The sequence below is a fragment of the Protopterus annectens genome, chromosome 10.part0 (genome assembly GCF_019279795.1).
Source record: "Protopterus annectens isolate FY-2018-M chromosome 10.part0, PAN1.0, whole genome shotgun sequence".
In the NCBI taxonomy this organism is placed as follows: Eukaryota; Metazoa; Chordata; order Ceratodontiformes; family Protopteridae; genus Protopterus; species Protopterus annectens.
In genome coordinates this window covers 1,328,762,050-1,328,782,388 of record NC_056744.1, presented here as the reverse complement: position 1 = coordinate 1,328,782,388, position 20,339 = coordinate 1,328,762,050, and positions in this window count along the sequence as shown.

Genomic DNA, 20,339 nt, shown 5'->3' with positions numbered 1-20,339 from the left:
GGGCGTGTGCGTGTTAAGGTGCCCTACATTTGTTTCTGGTGTGTGTGTGTGTTTGTATGTATGCACACAGGTCTGGCATGTGGCTGGCCTACACAGGGGTATTATTGACAGCTGCAGATGGTACAGGGCAGGTTTCACAGTTCACGGTGTCCGGGCATGGCTACGTGACCTGCGCCTGCAGGGGTTGCATGGTCACTACCAGGCAGAGGTCCAGATTGGATAATGTCTGATGACACATGTCCACTGGAATCGTGTCCCTGTTCGGACTGTTCAGGACCATGTGCATATGGCCTACTGTGTCCTGGTGTGGACAGCACAGCACCAGCTGCACTGCTGCCGTTACTGCAACTATGGGAGCAGGCATGTGAAGTAGCATGTTCACGTAGACTTTCAACAGGTGATGTAGCTGGCCTACGTCCATGTGTCTGATGCCTAACTCCCACCAGTTGTTCAAGCACAGACATTCCACACTAGAGGATTGACATGCTACTGTCAAGGACACCCCCATGTCACCCAATCATCCATCCAAAACATCTGCAAGATGATGGTGAGCATTTGCAATTGCCTGGATGTTGTCAATTAAAGAATGGACAGCAGCCCTCTGAAGCCTCAGACCTTCTCTGTTGTGACATTCAGCACGTGTCTGTGTCTCCATTACAGCCTGAAACATGTGTCTGGTGACACCAGCTGATGTGCTATGTCTTGCAGGGGCATGTTGGCCAGAGGTCCTCCTATGAGCAGCACTGGGCACATGCCTGTGTGGGACATCACCAGTCAGTTGGCTGGGATCATGGTGTGCAGGCACACCTTCTATAGTCTTCACACTTTCCTGTTCCATGCTACCACCTGTCCTCCCTCTATGGCCACTGGTGATGGGGTATGTGTAGGAATGAGATCTGTGTGTGAGGATGAGGAGGATGCAGGTGAAATGGCAACCAAATGGCACAGTTTCAGCCCATGACAACCCTGCCTGTGCCTCAGTTATACGTTCACCATCACTGCTAGACTCTGTGTGGACACTAACATCAAGTGGACCACAGGAGGGCAATGCACTTACATCAACACCTGTGAGGGGCAGACAAGAACTGTACATTACAAGTTATTCAGCACAGAATACACACACACACACACACACACACACACACACACACACACACACACACACACACACACACACACACACACACACACAGAGACAGACAGATAGACAGACAGAGATAGACAAACGCAGACAGACAGACACAGACAGACACAGACACAGACAGAGACACATGCTATGGCACCCAATGGCATGCAACATGCATGTGATGTGGCAGAAGGCATTCAGCTTAGACATTTATAGTGGTATTTATCATACATCCCTGAGTAGCACAAAACAGCATGCATGTGTTATAGCAGAAGGCATGCACCCTACACAATTATAGTAGTAGTTAGCATACATCCCTGTGTTGCACCATTTGTGTTAGTATGTTATGCCTCAAACCTGCAACACAATGCATGCACTATGCACCGTTGTACCGCACTGCCATGTTTTGTGCAACATACCTCATGTTAACAGACCATTGCTGACCTTTGTTCATCTGCCACAGATGCTTTGTGTTGGCTACTGCCCCTATGTGTGAGGAGGACATGAGCAGAAGGGTATGTTGAGTGAATATTATGTTAGTCTGAGCCCTAGCTTGCATATCTCCCCCAAAGCAGTGCATGTCTGTTCCACATTATTCTGCTTACCCCTGAGCTGAGTCTACAGACAATGTGCATGTGGCTGTACACACCACAATCGCACCTATCAGCAGGTGTGCCAACACTGCACCGACATAATTAGAGAGGTGAAACAGAGTGCAAATGTAATCACCAGGGAACAAGGTGCAACAGGTGGGGGGGGGGCACTCACCCAGCCCCCACTCACATGTACCAAGGAGCTACTGGTCAACCTGGATGCACCTGCAGAACTCCATCCACAAGCTTTAGCTGGTATTGTGGAGGTGGGTGTCTCACAACCACTGAGCCTAGAGTTGCCTGGTAAGGCACTACTGCACATATAACACAACTATATTTCATATAGTGACATGTGTTACTGTACAATATGTAATGTAACATCATATGCAAAGCATGTATGCACACATGACACATACCATAGTTTGCTACTCTATGTATGCACAGATGTGCATACTCTATAGTATAGTCTATTGTACTGGCTTATGTGCTAACATGCACATTGCACCCTGTAGCTATCACACAGGTGTGGATAATGATCTTACTGCTGTGACAACTCCTATTTAGGTACCTCTGGAATTTCTCAGTGACAGCAGCCTGTTGCAGGTGAGATTATTATTTATCAGGCTCGATAATGCACAGATCATATTAACTTCATACTATCTGCCATGTGGTCATTTAACACATGTACACGTAATGTATGGTGGCCCTGTTAATATATGCAGGTCAGACCTGCAGTGCATCACAGTGGTTACCCATGTGGAATAATTAAAGACTATATAAAACACCTACACTAAACCTTACAAACTGTCATTACCAGATGTGTGGGCAGCTGTGAATACAATGGTGGTGGTGTGGCTCACTGTAGGGACATGTACTACAGATCAGCATTACACATGTGGGGAATACAAACAATACTATACAGAGAGCATATGTGTGCACACACTCTAAATGTTTTGGAGCTGGAGTATGATCAGCCCACAGGATTCACTCTTGTGGATAATAACCTTGCTATGAATGTCACACAATGTCATGTGCTATCTGACATGTCCATGAAATTTAGTGGGCTGACTGCAGCACTGCTAAACTATCCTGTAAAACATGATAACTCACATCCCAAACATACCACCTTTTGTCTGCATAACCCTGTCCTCAGTGGAGCATATGACATCTATGGGTGTATGTCATATGGGACAACACTGACATGTGAAATAGATGCCCATCACAACCATTGGACAAAACATGTTTACACATGGCCATGGAGGATGGTCAGACACATGAGGCAACGCACACAGTAGAAGTGATGTACATGTGTGCACACCCTGATGTACATTTGCCCGACACAATACAACTATGGCCTTTGTGTAATAGTGATATTGCAAATGTGAAACACTAAACATCATACAGGCCTGTGCACAGCTTGTGTAGGCATGACATCAAACCACCACATAACATGTCTTGAACATCATGAGTGTGTCACAACATGAAGGCATTCACCTATACAGTATCCAAATGCATACATGTGTTGCACAACATACACATACAACCACATCAGGCCACAGATACAGTACATTCACCTTGCTGATGTCAGTCATCACTGTCATGCTTGCTCCTCATGTGTGTGAGGTACACAGATGGCATGTGGGACATGGAGCACTGCTAAGTTAGCCATGTCTGGGCGTAGTTTCCAAGCATCAGCAATATGGTTGCAGATGTGCAAGGGTGTCATCTGTATACCCTTCAGTGACCTGCGTCACACATTCCACATTAGGGTTTAGTGTGTATACACCTCAGTGATGTGGGTCACATTCCACATTAGATATGTATTGTATCTGAACACAGTCATGGCTTTGAACTGTGTCTGTAACGCACACTGTATAGCAATAATGAAGCCACATGATGCCCTGCAATGGCTATGCACATCAGCCTAATGTGCAGTACGTCACTGTATATCTGTAAGGGCAGACTGACAACATTGCGTCAGCTGAAGGTCCATGTTAGTATAACACATCCCAGCATTGGGACACCATTACCTCACTGTATATTTGAAAGGACACCATTGTGTTAAACATGTGTGCATGTCATTCAACACATCAGCAGAAGACATTCATACTACATGTGATTTGCAAGGACATATGGCACACATCAGGCTGGTGTAGTGTTAATCAGTGCTGGTTTGTGGCACCATTGCAAAGTAAGGACAGCCATGTTGTGATCCTTGTACTAGAAAGGTGGATGTCCATGAAGTATGTGTTTATTTGAAATCAGGATGTGTAAGTGTAGCATGTCCAACATCTCTGTGTTGGACATGGCTTTATTCAGGGTAGGCATCATGCTACATAGTGGAGCTAGGGATTGGGAAGGCCAGTGTAGGCCATCTGAACATGGCCAATAACCCTTAAAGAAAATATGTAATCTAGTATGGGTCACTTGTGTGTTGAGTATGGCTGAACAATGATCTCTATATTTGTGGATGGCACCCTGTCATGATTAGGGGTGCCACTTATGACTACCTGACTGGTGTGGTGAAGTAATTATCAAAGGAAACACTACTGTCCAGCTGCATCCCATACACACACTGTTTCCATTATGTTGACCGCTGCCTAGGTGGTAGTTCATGGGTACAGGGTTTTTAACAAAGGGGATGACAATGCAATACTTAGCTGTCAGATTGTGGCCATACATCACACACCACACATATGACCCACAAAGGCCCTTTTGTATGTTGCCTGCAGCACTCATTGAATAGTCATTTGCAGACTTCAATAGGCAGATGCCTTCTGTGTTAGTCTGTGTGGTATAGATAACAATGAGGGGGAGTACCAGGAATTAACCCTGTATTACTGTAGCTGGCACTGGTTTGATGTGCGTGTATTAGTTAGACACCTTCTGTAGTGTTGGTTCTACCAGCAGTCCAGTTGCCAACCACTCCTGTGACATAGGAATAGACACCTTGCTTACTGAGTGTAGCTGGAACACGGTATGGGTGATGGTGTCTTAAGACCTGGCAAGGTCGTGATATGCTTGTGTGAATCAAACTTACTGTCATCTACATCTGTACTGACTACATCAAATAAGTTGATCGAAGTTCATGGCCTTGCAGACCAGAGTCAGCAGGGTAGTAGTGCACTATTTCCCATTATCAGTGGTGTCTCCCCCTTTGTGGGGTGTGATAACTGCTGCTGTGCAACATTCAGTGTGTACACAGCCTAACATGAAGCTATGATTGAACATGATGTGTATGTGGAGAGCAAATTGTTCTGACATTTGTGCAGGATACACCCTGGGATGTTGACAGGTCTCATGCAAGCTGTATGTATGGCTTTAGAGAGTGCAGCTTGTACCTGCATAGTTGTTATTACAGGGGCTCTGTAGTGTACATGGATATATAAATATGTGTACCTGTTGGGGAGAGGTTATTGTGGGTTTAGGTTATCCAAGACCCTATCTGGATGAACAGGTGCTATTTCTGTAGGTGCAGTACCTATCATGCCATAGTGCTGTGAAGCACGGCAGGTCTTGTTGCCATTATGATTCATGACACAGCTATAGAATGCTCTATGGTTGGCCACATACTATGTGGCTGATTAGTTTCACAGTAGCTTTGTGTGGCTTAATATGGTGTATCTGCATCTTACTGAGGCAGACCAGGGATCACCTCCATTCATTTGTGTTCACTTTTGCAACAGTTACTTTCTTATGTGGTACAGTTTAAGGCAGGGTACCACCAGTTTGCCTTCCTGTTTGTGTTTGGTTGAATCTTGGTTCTGCTTCAATGGCACAATCACTGCACTTACGTGAGTGCTTAAAATGCATTTGTGTAGGATTCAGCATTTGCACATGCATTGTCCATCTGCATGGGTGCCATGACAGTCACCACCTCACTCTTAAGAAGCATAACATTGACTTTGGAGACTGACTATGCGTAGCATACTGTTAGCCCTGTTTGTGTGACTATGGTGATCCAGGTCATTGGGGTTGATGAAATCCAACATGCACTGAGCACAGGTGTTGGTACACGAGTCTTCCCAGTTAATAATGAGATAGTTGAGAGTAGCCATTATTATGGTTTTTTGTCTCGAACCTAATATTCCCCATTACAGCATAATATAACAGTTGGGAATTCTGAGGCATGGTGGGTTATCTGTCACAAGGTACAATTTGGATTCCACTTTGTAACACAAAGGTAGTTTCTCAGCATACTGAATCTGAAGTTATTCAAGTGCAACTAGGGTGGGGGTGTACATATCCTTCAGGAATATGGACACACCTGTGGCCCATGTGTTCCAATAAAGGATAATGGCCAAAAGGTGAGGCATGTGTTATAACATGGTCAAGCAGGGGTGCTCTCTGGAGCATTGAGCCATATCTCAGTCACTGCACAGATATGTTCGCCATGTTAAGGAGTGACGTAAGTGAGTTCATATTGAGTTTCTGAAATGTATCATTGAGTAGCGAGACCCGCAGTTTATTGCTTGGCTGTCCCTATTAAAGCAGTGGACTTTCACTGGAACTTTACATGATGAAGGCACTATAGGGGAAGCATGAGCCCTAACCAGTATCCAGATTAACAGGGGTGACAGGTACAGGCCCTGTCTGGCAAAGCATCATGGTCTGTCAACCATGTTATCCCAGGCAGAGAGATACTGGAACCCTTTGAATTACACCAGTACATTAGACAATTGTGGAATACAATCCTTTTGTCCCTGTACTGCAGTATCATTCTGGCCAATGGCAGAATGCTACCCAGGCCTTGGGACATACCTGCATGGGCTACAAGACCTGACAGTTCCTACATGTGTGTTTCCATGCAGTCCAGGCTACTGCATCACAGGTCCTGCACAACAACATGGAATATGCCAGAGCCATGTGTATAGATCAAAAGGTGGTCTGAGTGTGTTGGTATGTGGCTAATCATGGCAGACATGCAGCTGACAGTATGTTTGCCCTCGTATAGCTTGGTGTGTAACATAGTGCTAGAGTTTGCATTCACAAATGAGTATTGTTGGGTATGTTTCCGGCCACGTGTTTTGAGGTGTGGCACAATTATGCAAACTATGTCATACAGGTTTTGTATTTTTTTGTCTGCCTATTCCAGCTTGGGAGGTCTCTTGCTTGGCTAGATACTTAGAAGCCTCTGTGAATGTGTGTGATTTCTGGTGGTATGTGTGGGTGTCCTTACTGTGTTCTGGTAAGAGTATGCATTGGTTGTGGTGATGAGATGCATGTGTTAACCTACACCTCATGACTGTCCAGTCCAGTCATGGCTGTAGACTGGACTGCCTTCAAGCTTACCCCTGTAGCTGCATCCCAAACAATGTGTGGGGTGTGGTGTTAGGCGGGATTGTCAGTGTACATGGCATAGAGATTACATTATCCCAGGATGGCCACATACACAAAGCTGACATTAGTAAACATGAATAGCTGACTACTGGACATGCCTGTATGAGCATTCAGTACTACAAGTACCAAGTACTGTAGTTAGTTTATGTATTGCTTATAAAGATGTTTTAGACAGTGATGCTCACAAGTAAATGTTTGTGTTATGGGCATGACAACACTGGCTATTACAGAAACATAGTAGCTGCCTTTAGCTGCAATCCTCCTCTGAGGAACACACCACATCCTGATAGTTGATTACAGATGATGCAAGTGTCAACAGGTCTGTATCCTTTTCTGGGTATATACTCACATATCCACCAGAACCATGAGCTCTGTTGGGCACGGACACCCACTCCCCAAACAGAGTCAAGTTTCAATAGACTCTGCTGCCACTATCAACATGATCAGGATATAATCAGATAGTGTAAGCCATCACCTATGAAGCAGCTATTAAACATGGGCAGCGGTCTCCTACATCTTACATTTCTATGGTAGATGTTACACCGGAGTTACAGATGATAAGAAACCTGTTTCATTACCACTACTGTGCACAACCTTACATAAAGTATTTGCAAGCGGCTGTTAGGTTGGCAATGAGAGGTTAGGCTACATAAACCTGAAAGTTCAACCAGTGTGTCTCTGCTCTCAATATCCAATCTATGTAGGTGTGCACATAGCCATTTGGGCCAGCCCTGTAACAAGGGTCACTACACATTTGCATAACATGTACACATGCACAGCTGTAATTGCTTGCAAATGATACTAATGAGGTGGATATTACATGTCTTATGTGCATGGATAGTTACCTAGCTCTTCCAATTTTCTTTGCTATCATGCTGCTAAACTGTCAGATGAATACAAGTCATATGTATCCTGTTATTGAGTATTGTAATCACCAATAGACATAACTAATGTTTGCATAACATAACAGAAACTCTATATAAAATGGAATACAGATCTGCTTAAATACTGTACATTACACAGTTATTGGCACAATATCCCACAATGCAAATCATATTTGCACAGTATGCCCACCTTTGACGTGTTCATCTCACTAATACACCCATACATATGTCTACTGTTACAATATATCAACATATACTACCCCTGTTACAGCACATACTTGTTGGACCAACCCTGACACTGACAGTGGCTGGAAATGAATTGGTGAATTCCAAGCCCATATATATCATCCCTTGTGGTGTATGAAGAGTTTGCCTTGTGACCTACAGTAGTAAATGCCTAGAATACTACAAGCATTACTACTGCTCAACAATACATTTGTACAAGATAGCTATTTCCACTAAATGCATTGATTACATGGTAATTATTACAGAACAGGTACTACATACACAGACATACTAAATGTTATACACACCTTCTTAGTAATTGGAGGTGTTATTGACTGGTATATTAATCATTTTCGGTTTGTGTTTCGATCTTCTTTTGGGTATTTTGTACTATTCTGCAGGTAGATACAGATGGTTTGAATGTGTGACAAAGCATCCTTTTATAGTTAGAGATCAGTAACATGTGCTATCCTGATCACCAATTGGTGTTCCACAGTAGTTAATTACATGCACATCAGCTGTGCAGCTACTCCCTTAGCCAATACCATGGCAACGGTGGAGTATAATTGAGTACTCCACTTAGGCTTTGTCCCTTTGCCTTACTTGTGAGGAAGACAAGCCTGGAAGTGTTGTTTGAAATCTATTGCAACAGCTGTATGGAGACAAACAGAAATATATTGTGTAATGCCTAGAAGATTTGGTCTACATGTGAGTACTGCTGTTACATTTATGAACATTGCTACTTGTGCAGGGTTTGTCTGTACCTAATACTTCTGCATATGTTTCAGTCTGGCCAGGTTGTTTGACCAGCTCACAGCTGTATGGCTATGCATATAATGTTAGGGGGTTTACAGTGTGCTCATCAGATATCTTTAGTTTGATGTAAATGTGCATCATACTGTGCTGATAATCAGTAATTGGTAACACTTCCTGGTGTAATTACTTTTCAACCCTCTGAAACAGGATTAGTTCAAACAAACCCTGTAACATCAGTAGCTGTTCCATTGTATAACAGCAACTATTTCACATAGGGACATGTTAGTGTGTGTCTCTGTCCAGGTATGTTAAGGTTTCAGCAGATGTCGTACAGTGGGTGAATAATTGGTTATGGTATGACAGTATGTATTGTTGTAATTAGTTTGGGTGTGGGGGAGATGTTGGTGGGTGTACAAAGCAGATGCAGGTGTGTAGTAACTGCTTTTATATATATTCTATATGTGTGTGGGGGTTCTTACCCTATGTGAATACCTGTCCCTTAGTGGACTAATACTATGGTAATTGCAGGCTGATTTATTAAGGCAGTGTTAAATGCTTCCTGTATAGCATGCAGGTATTATTATAGCAATAACCCATGCCTGGGTGTGGCTAATGCTGGATTTACCCACGGTTGGCATGGTTTGGTCCCGAGGGTGAAGCCCGAGGGACCAAAAAAAGGCAACCGTGGGTAAATCCAGCATTACCCACAACCAGAAGTGGGTTATTACTATTATACAATGACATTATTTAAGAAAAAAAATAATTACTTTTCTTAAATAATGGCATTGTATAATGCCTCCTTACTGTCCTTCCGCAGCTGTCTGGTATTCCGCGGAAGTTCTGATGTACTGTGCATGCCTACGTAGTACATCAGAGCTGTGGGCAAAAGCAACGGAGAAAGCAAGATCTCCATTGCTTTTATTGTTCATATGTTAAATGGGTTTAACATAGCGAGACAGCTTTAAAATAAGCAACAGAGGTCTCTGTTGCTTATTTAAAGTTGTCTCGCCATGTTAAACCCATTTAACATGGAGAGACAGGTTTAAAAAAAAGCAACGGAGAAAGCAAGATCTCCGTTGCTTTTTACACTGTGTTGCTATGTTAAAGGAGTTTAACATAGCGAGACAGCTTTAAAAAGCAACGGAGATCTCCGTTGCTTTTAAACCTGTGTCGCTATGTTAAACTCCTTTAACATAGCGAGACAGTGTTTTAAAAAAGACTTATACTAATGGAAAAACTCCGGGCGACCGGAACTTTTTCCATTAGTATAAGTCGATTTACAACGTGCACGCTGACCAATCAGCATGCACGTTTTGGAATATTAATGAGGGGGTCATGGTATAATAGTCCTTGAATCCTTTTGGCAATACATCGGAATGTAATAAAGTTTTGCTACATGAAAGATGTCTGTGTATTTCTGTCATGGATATTTGCAGTCATTGTAGATGTGTTGGTGACTAACCCTATTTGGCTCATGTCCATAGAACATATTTGTAATAGTGTATTGCCATATACTCTTCATATGTTATGTTCATATTGTTTGGGGGGTGGCAGAATGTGTGATTGCTATGGTCCATGTTATACTCAGATTTGAACACTTCAAATGCTGTATACACGCATGCATGTATGTATGTATGTATGTATATATATATATATATATATATATATATAAAATATATATTATTGCATACGTTTATATGTACCTCCATAGATGTGTACATGTTTTTAACCTATCTATATATCAACATATATATGCATATCTCTATATATCGACATGTATCTATGTATCGCTCTCTCTCTCTCTCTCTCTCTCTCTCTCTATATATATATATATATGTGTGTGTGTGTGTGTGTGTGTGTGTGTGTGTGTGTGTGTGTATATATATATATATATATATATATATATATATATATATATATATATATATATATATATATATATATATATATCTATATCTATATATATATATATATATATATATATATATATATATGTTGATTTATATATAAATATATATATATATATATATATATATATATATATAGCATACACCTTTCACTGGGTACATGGTGGTTTGTCCTATTTCCACACAATCCTCCCTTTTATGTTTTAACCTGTCTGAATACAAAAATGGCATAGGTACATCTCAGGTAGCTTACTGGTAGGTTACTCAGAGGATGGTGTACATGGTTGCAGGTTCTAATCCTGGAAGTGGTTATTATTGTACCTCTCAGAACAGGCACGGCTAGGGAAAGTGTGATTAACGTACATTTAAGCGGTTGTAAGCAGATTTGCCCATGGTCTGCGAGACGTTAAGCAAAGGTTAAACCTGTGAATCACTTATCCGTTTAACAGTGTTTAAGCACCACTTTTCCATCACGGAAACGCGCGCAAAACTGCTTACAACTGCTTAAAATGCTTTAATAGACCTGCATCCAACAGCCCTTATTCTGGCCCTCAAAATAAATTAACAACCCTTGCAGGTCATGAACCTGAGACCATGAACAAAACAGTCACTGACTTTACCATTAAGGCATCTGAGATAGGTACAAATGTTATGGTGTTTAGAAAATACATTTTACTACTGGCATTCCTCACTACTGAAAACAAATGTGACAGTCGGTTGGTTTACGTATGTATGATATATGTTAATGTTCATATGTTTGTGGAATTAAGTGTTGCAATGTGACCTGACAGGGTGTATTATGGATGAGAATTGTTCTTGTTTTGTTTCTTTTTTTTATTGTCCCCATACTCCAAGTATACCCCTCCATTCACCTATTGAACATCCAACCCTTAATGCATAATTTCATTGCCCATCATTCCTCCCCCCACCCCGATCTCCACATACACAACAACTATCCCTTCTATGGTAAATTAAGTTAATATTAATAGTTATAATAGCAGAGCTGCATGTGTTTTTTGTACACGTCAATTCTTTTGGATTGCCTCTGTGTCACAAAGTGTGTTCATAGATGTTTATATATATGGCTATAGCTGTAACTGTATAAATATATATCTATATGTACATATATATATATATATATATATATATATATATATATATATATATATATATATATATATATATATATATATATATATATATATATATATATATATATATATATATATATATATATATATATATATATATATATATATATATATATATATATATATATATATATATGGGTTCATGTCAGTACATCGACAAGTGAGAACATCGACATCCACTTCACACATGAAATAATCGAAACCGCAAATCACGGACATTTAACAGGTAAGAGGTTTAAATTTCGCTAATCATGCCTACCACACATGCATAACACTGCCACACTTACTAAAACATGGTAGGCATGATTAGCGAAATTTAAACCTCTTACCTGTTAAATGTCCGTGATTTGCGGTTTCGATTATTTCATGTGTCGGTGAAGTGGATGTCGATGTTCTCACTTGTCGATGTACTGACATGAAACATATATATATATATATATATATATATATATATATATATATATACACACACACACACACATATATATATATATATATATATATATATATATATATATATATATTTTTTTTTTTTTCTATGTGCAGACATCACATCACTGACATGCATATATATATATATATATATATATATATATATATATATATATATATATATATATATTATATTAATTTGTAACAGTTATACATATGCAGACTTGAATATGTTGATTCACAAACTACAGTACATTACAATATACTGTACATATGTACACAAAGTGACTGTCCCATTTGTGATCAGTACTGTGGAATGCCTATAGCATAAAGTGTAGTCTAAAGACCATGAAACATGCATACAGCTCAGATGGCTTTGTAGTAAGTCCCATGACTATTGTGTGTGGTCCAGGGTTCAACAACTGTGATGCTTTAAAAATGTGTTTTACTCCAGAATAAGGCTCATTTAAGCGGTTGTAAGCATGTTTAAAAGTGTTTATATGACATTAAAGCAGCAGTTAAACAAACTTTAAAACTTATAACCTGTGCACGCATACACGGCCACATCTGCTAACTACTCAGGATATATACATTTCAGTGAAGTAACATCTCACTATCTGCTTACATAACATTACATTCTCTGTTGACTTTACCCTCCAGCACACATGGGTATATATGGGTGTTTCATATATTTATTATACTGAAGAATACTACCTAGATATGCAAGCTGTGGTTAAGGTATACTTTTTAACATGAACAACATCTCTGACATTATTGGGATTTGAACCTAGAATGCACAGATACTACACAAATGCTGTAACTATTACACTATTGACATAACATTGCTTCTGCCTATTTAGATGATTTCTATGTGTAAGCTAGGCTAAGTAAAGGGCGGAGGCACCCAAACCCACTGAGCTTCACTTACTCTTGAAATAAAAACATAACAACTGAAACGTTGGGAGGGTGGCCTAATGGTTAAGGTGTTTGCCTTACAAACAGAAGATGCAGGGTTTGAGAGACTATAAATTAAATTCCTAACTACATTAGGCATAGCCCCTCACTGACACACTTCATGAGAAACCTTGATGTGTGAATGGGTAATAGAATATACACTCCTGGAATTATGGTTCCCAGAACCATACAGCCAGGGGGTGGGGGAGCCCCTCCAGTTTTATAGCTGCAAGACCTGTTGGGGAAATTGAATGGTGTTGATGTTTCATGTTAACATGCTCTCTTTAGATCACTAAGTTCCACTATCACCCTCCGCCACTCCAGTCCTCAACAGCTTCCAGCAACTCTGCCTGGAATCACTTCATTGGCTATCAGTAAATAATTACAACACACGATCAAAAAGACAACCAGCAACAACGGAGCAGAAGAAAGAAGCGTAGCTTGAACAGCTACCTCCGACAAGTGATGTAGATATAAGACGTTGGAGTCAAGATGTAACGCTAGAAGAACCAAGAATATAACGTTACCAGAAGCGGACTGCCTTCCGTATAAAATGACTCCTCACCGCACAGTGGTAATCCACAGATGTAAACAATTCCACAGAACGTTGCCCAAGTCACCACTCGTAATAACCGATGAAATACCACTCGGTCCAAAATAAAAACATGTGTTTTATTAAAACATAACATCCAACAATCGAATGACTTCATTGGCTATGCTTGACAGAGGCTCAATTACTGCATCAATGGTGCTGAGAAAGCAGACACACTGTAGCTATGCTTCTAAATGCCCTTGGGCAGATAGCCTACTACCTATCTGTGAACCTCTAAAGTACAGGCCATCACAGACATAGTATGTGAATAAACAGAGCTTTCTGATCACAATATACAGTGAAAAATCACTGTGTAGTCAGAAAACAGTTAAGTACAGCAAGAACATACAGAACACAGATAATCACTCCAAAAGTCTATCTTGGAAGCAAGAAGACTTGTACAAGTTTAAGGCTTTCTATTGCTTACCAGCAGGTTACCTACAGGAAAGATGAGAAACAAGCAGAGAAAGGTAACATGCATGCAGCAATACCATACCAGCTTGCATGTGTCAGCCTTAGGCTTTGGAATACTGGCCAAGGCTATTGGTGCCCCCATGCTGCCTATTTTAGGCAAGTCTCAAAGGTGATTCCCACCTCCATAAACAGCACAGTAGCAAAATCATTGAGGGTTATGCTACTCAACGCCAGGGTTTGTAATCACAACATGCACGCACTCACAGCACTCCTCCGTATGGACAACGTCGACATCTGTGCAGCAACTGAGACATGTTTTAAGGTTCCTGAGAGCACACCAGCACTACCGGACTACAACCCATACCACCCATTTCGGCCACAGAACATGGACTGACACAGACATGGAGGGGGTGTATCCATATTCATCAGGGATACCTACACCTCCATGTTAGTGGGGCAGCATGATACCTCTGAGATCATTCATGTGCAGCTAACATCAGCCACAACTGCAATGCAAACTGTGGCCTGCTACAGATTACCCTCCATGACCCAGGACCACCTGGAGACAGTGGAAAACATGACAGTCCTACTGAACACCCTGGTATTGGTCGATGTCAACTACCCTACCATTAACTGGGAAACTTACTCGAGTACTCACTTCCAGGCCCAGCGCTTCCTGGAATTTATCACCTCATATGCCCTGTGTCAGATGGTAAACTCCCTATTGTGAGGTGGAAACATACTAAAAGTGGTAATCACCAACATGGGTGACAGGTGCACCACAGCAGAGGTAAACCAGTCACTGGTTAGATCTGACCATGGACTTTTCACTGATGATTTCCACACTCAACCATCTCCCCCAACCAAGGGAACTACAGTGAATACCTTTCCTACAGCTAAATTCACACTACTAAAGACAGAGGTGGGAGGTTTCACAGCCCCCAGGCTAAGGGAAAACACTGCTCAAGATACAGAAAGATTTACAAATGTACTCTATAAGCACCTACAAGGATGTATGGATCATGCCATCACTGGTAAACCAAGACTCGCTCCTCCTAGATAAGGACGCCAGTCTGGTGGACCCCTGCAATAAACAGGCTATACAACAGAAGTAGGACAGTAGCCCAGAAAAACAGCAACACCCAAGAAGGGCAGACATCTGTGACCAGTATTAGTAAGAAACAGAGGTCCCTAATTAAATCCAAGGCTAACATCAACAGGAAAATAGGCAGGAATTCGAAAGATAATCACAAAGCCTTCTTTGGCTATGTCAAGGATCTAAGTGGTAACACACAGATTTGCACTGTGCCGGTGCAATATAGCACAAAATATACTGACCCTACTGATATCAACAAAATTCTTGCAGATACATTCAGTGCAAACTTCACCCCTTAAAGAGCCCACAATACCCGTAAAGTATAGTATTCCAGACATCAGAGACACACAGGTGGAAATGACCCTCTCAGATGACAAATCACAGCGTCAGTGGAGGCAGATGGTGTCCCAGACTGCTTCTTGCAAACACTACAAGCAAACTATCCCCCCAACTAATTAAGCTTTTCAACCTTAGCCTCTACACAGGCTACATGCCCATACAATGGTGCATAGCAATGGTTATTCTACCCCACCAAGGTGGAAACACAACTGACAATGGTAACTACCACACCATAGGCCTGACTAGCCTGGTCTGCAAAGCTATGGAGTGCATCCTCATGGCACTCATTGACAAAGACATTGGTAAACTCCAAACACTTGACCCAACCCAGGTCAGCTTGGTTGAGTGCAGATCATGCCTACTGAACCTTATTGACATCTTACAGACAGTCATCAAGATGTTAGATGAGGGGAAAGGTAGTTCACACATAGTACCTGGACCTCCCCAAGGCTTTTGACACCATTCCCCACTCAGGTATTATTGATAACCTCACCAGCCTGTACATAAACCCATATATCACAGGATGGGTTGCCAACAGGCTTACACAAAGAACCCACATGGTAAGACTAGCAGCCTCCAGGTCCAACTCTTAACCAGTCACAACTGGTGTCCCACAGGAATCAGTCCTGGGACTCCTACTGTTTGGCATATACTTCTCAGAGGTACAGGCAAACACAGGTGGACTATGGCAGACCATGTTTGGCAATGAATGCAAACTGGGAGCCATAATTGACAGTCCAGCTGACACAGACATCCTTCAAGGGGCCTCACAGAGACCGACTCAGGCTTAATGGATATGCTCCACTTATGGGAATCCATGTCAGTGAGCCACACATGGTAGTGAGCTAAACCTTGCCACAACAATAACTAGAAGATGCTGGAGGGACAGATTCCTGTCACAGAAACTCCCCATGTTTTGAAACTACATCCCTAATTACATTATACAGAGCCCCTCAATAACACTCCTCAAGTGGAACCTTGAAGAGTGGATGGGGAACAGTAGATACACCCCAGGGATCCCGCCATTTGCTCTGCTCCACAGAGGGACAGTTAATTAATCAATGGGGTGGCAAAAGCTGACACATTTTGGCTAGGATTGTGAATGCCCTCAGGCAGTTAGCCAAGTACCTACCAATGAACCTATGAATCTATACATACAGTATCAGCACATGCTGATAGCTTAATTTACTGTTCAGGTGTTGGCTTACCTTGTGCCAATAGCAGTTGCGTGTGCAATAGTTGAAGGCAGCCTTTGTTGGATGCACACAGTAGACTGCCTCTACATGACAATTTACAGGTAGTCTTGTGTGTGTGTCATCCATTTTTAGTGTGTGTGCAGGTGGTGAAAGGTGTCAATCCCTAGGTGCCTACACTGTCAGTGTGTGTGCTATATGCTCCCTCCTTATCAAGGCATGAGCATACTGGGCATGCCTCCATCTGCCTACTGGGGCTGGCTCAGGGTGTTCATGGTCTGAGTACCTCTGTGCCTGTGGGGCCCTTGGCAATGGTGTTGGGCTGTGAGGGCCTTCACCATTCTGTCTCTGCTGCAGCTGATTCCACAGGATCATATTGTGTAGCATGGCACATACTATGAAGATGTGGGCACACGTGCCTGGAGAGAACTGCAAGGCTCCACCAGATATGTCCGATCAATGGAACCGTGATGTAAGCATCCCAAACACATGCTCTATGATGTTTCTGGTTTGTGTGTTTGCCTCATTATGGCGTTCTTACATGGGCGTGTGTGCATTTCTGATGGGAGTCATCATCCACGGTTCCAGTGCATAGCCAGCATCCCCCACCAAGTGACCATATGGGATGTCCTCCCGGCAAATACCTGATACAGCTGTGAGGCATGACAGATGTGGGAGTCATGATAGCTTCCAGAGCTGCCAGCACACACATCCATGATAATACTCTGGGCATTGCACACGACCTGGCAGTTGATGGAGGGGTATCCCTTGTGGTTTATGTAATGCCTACCCTGTTCACCAGGTGGTGACTTGATGTGTATGTGTGTGCAGTCTATTGCACCCAGTACCTCCAGGTATTCTGCCACATGGTGGATGAGACGCATGTTGCTGGCCAACTCCTCCTTTGTTCAGTGGAAGTATATGTGCTCATTGGCATGTGGTAACATGGCATCCAGGAACTGGTGAAGTACCCTGGATGCTAATGCCTGTGAAATCCCCATGATATCCCCAGTTGGCCTTTGAAAGCTACCTGTAGCTAGTATTCTCAGGCTTACACATACCTTCATATCCACTGGGATGGGTTTCCCTCTGTTTGTTCTGGCTCTGAGGCGTGACCGGCACTGCTCCACAAGTTGCTGTAGGGTGTCCCTGTCCACCCTGTAATGCTCTACTATCTCCAGATCATGTAGCCCTTGGTAGGTTACCCTGGGTATAAACACTCTTCTCCTCCTCTGGTGCCTGGGGTGGTTGTGAGCATCATCCTCCACACCACCTTCAGTCTCCAACACATGCTGGTGGATCAAAGCTGTGGCAGCTCCTAACGTGTACATATTAAAAGTTCCCTGTCTGTATACACCAATGGTGCAGAGTGTATTTATTTATTTATTTATTTACATTTGTTGACCGGGAGTGTCCGACTGGACATAGGTCCATTTTCAGTGGACGCCCGGGGAGAAAAGCTCCACAGTTAAAATAAACAGACAGTAGTTACATTGGATTACATAGCGATTAACAATATAACATAGCAATTACTTACAACATATTTACAGATGAAGAACATAGTACATCAGTAGACAACTAGAATCTTTATTTGTGAAGTACATAACAGACATTAACAAATGTTACAATAAGAAGTTCCTGCTGTATAATAAGTACTAGGCTTATGAGCATCTGAGCTTGCTATAATCAAGGTAGTTAGTGGAGTGGAAAGGAAGGTAGAGTTTGGATGGGGTGGGTGATTTTAGAGTGGGAGTTGCAAGGGCATAGCCAGCGTGTTTTTAGGTGCGCTTTTAGTAAAGTTTTGAAGTGGGTGCATGATGGTACAGAGGTAATTGTGGGTGGGAGGGAGTTCCATAATTTGGCTATGGTGCAAGAGAATAGTGCTTCACCTGCAGAGTTATTGGCTTTAGTGATCTGCAAGTGATTTTTGTTGCTGGATTTTAGTGGTCTGGTAGTGCGATAGGGTTGGAGTAGATTTTTGAGGGATGGGACATTTAGTGGATGGTTTACTAGTTTGTGGGTGAGTGAAAGTTGATACCACTGAAGGAGGTGAGGGAGTTCAAGCCAGCCCAGTTCAGCAAGTGAGAGACAGTGGTGACTACGGTAGGATGCCGCTGTGGCGAATTTGGCGATTTTGTTGTAGCAGGTTTCTAGCTTGTTTAGATCGCATTGCCTTAGGTTGGTATATACTGGAGAGGCATAAAGTAGGGTGGAGATAAGGTGGGAATTTGCTATTGAAATCTTTGCTGCTTTGGTGAGAAGTTGCTTATTTCTGTATAACGCTCCTAGTTTTTTGTGGACATTTTTTATGGTCATGGATATATGAATGTCAAATTTTAGTTTATTGTTTATTTCCACTCCTAGCAATTTGGTGTGTTCAGTTGGGTATATAGTGGTGTTGTCTTTTGCTGTTATGTAAAGTAAGAGTTGTTTTGAGTATATTTGGTGGGTTGGAAGATGAGTAGTTTAGTTTTGTTTGGGGTGAGTATTAATCGGGCATCGGATAACCAAGTTCAAACAGAGGAAAAGGCTTCCTGTGTGACTTTTTGCAGTTTGGGTAGGGACTGGGCTGAGCAGATGATGGTTGAGTCATCTGCGTATTGTATGAGTGTGCCATGTTTGGTGGCAGAGGCTAGATTATTGGTGAAAACAGAGAAGAGTAGGGGTCTAAGGATGGATCCTTGGGGAACCCCTATGGAGACAGGTAGTTGGGGAGATATGTCATTCTGCCATACAATGGATTGTTGGCGGTCAGACAGGTAACTCTGAAACCAGTTGGTGACTGATTGAGAGAAGGATAGGTCATTGAGGACAGAGATAAGTTGTTTGTTTGGGACCATGTCAAATGCTTTAGATAGGACTAGGAAAGTAGCAGAGGAGAGATAGCCATTGTTTTTATGCTGAATTATAGTGTTAGTAAAGGAGAGTAAGGCAGTGGTGGTGCTATGGTTTGGTCGGAAACCATGCTGAGTATTGGAAAGGAGTTTGTTAGTAAGGAGGCAGTCTGAGACCTGAGAGTGTATGCATCTCTCTAGTATTTTGGAGAGTGGAGAGAGAATAGCTATGGGGTGGTAATTGGTTAGTTCTGTGGAGGGTCCACCTTTGTGGAGAGGAATTATATGTGATACTTTCTACAGTGTGGGAACATAACTTTCTGACAGAGATTGGCTAATCAAGATGGATACTGGGTAGGCCAGAGCATCAGCTGCGATTTGTAGGTATTCACTTGGGAGGTTGTCTGCTGCTAATGTGGTGGGCTTAAGTTTAGTTAAGAGTTTTTTATGTTGAAGGTAGGTACAGGAGAAAAAGAGAAGGCAGTGGGGAGATTACTAGTTGA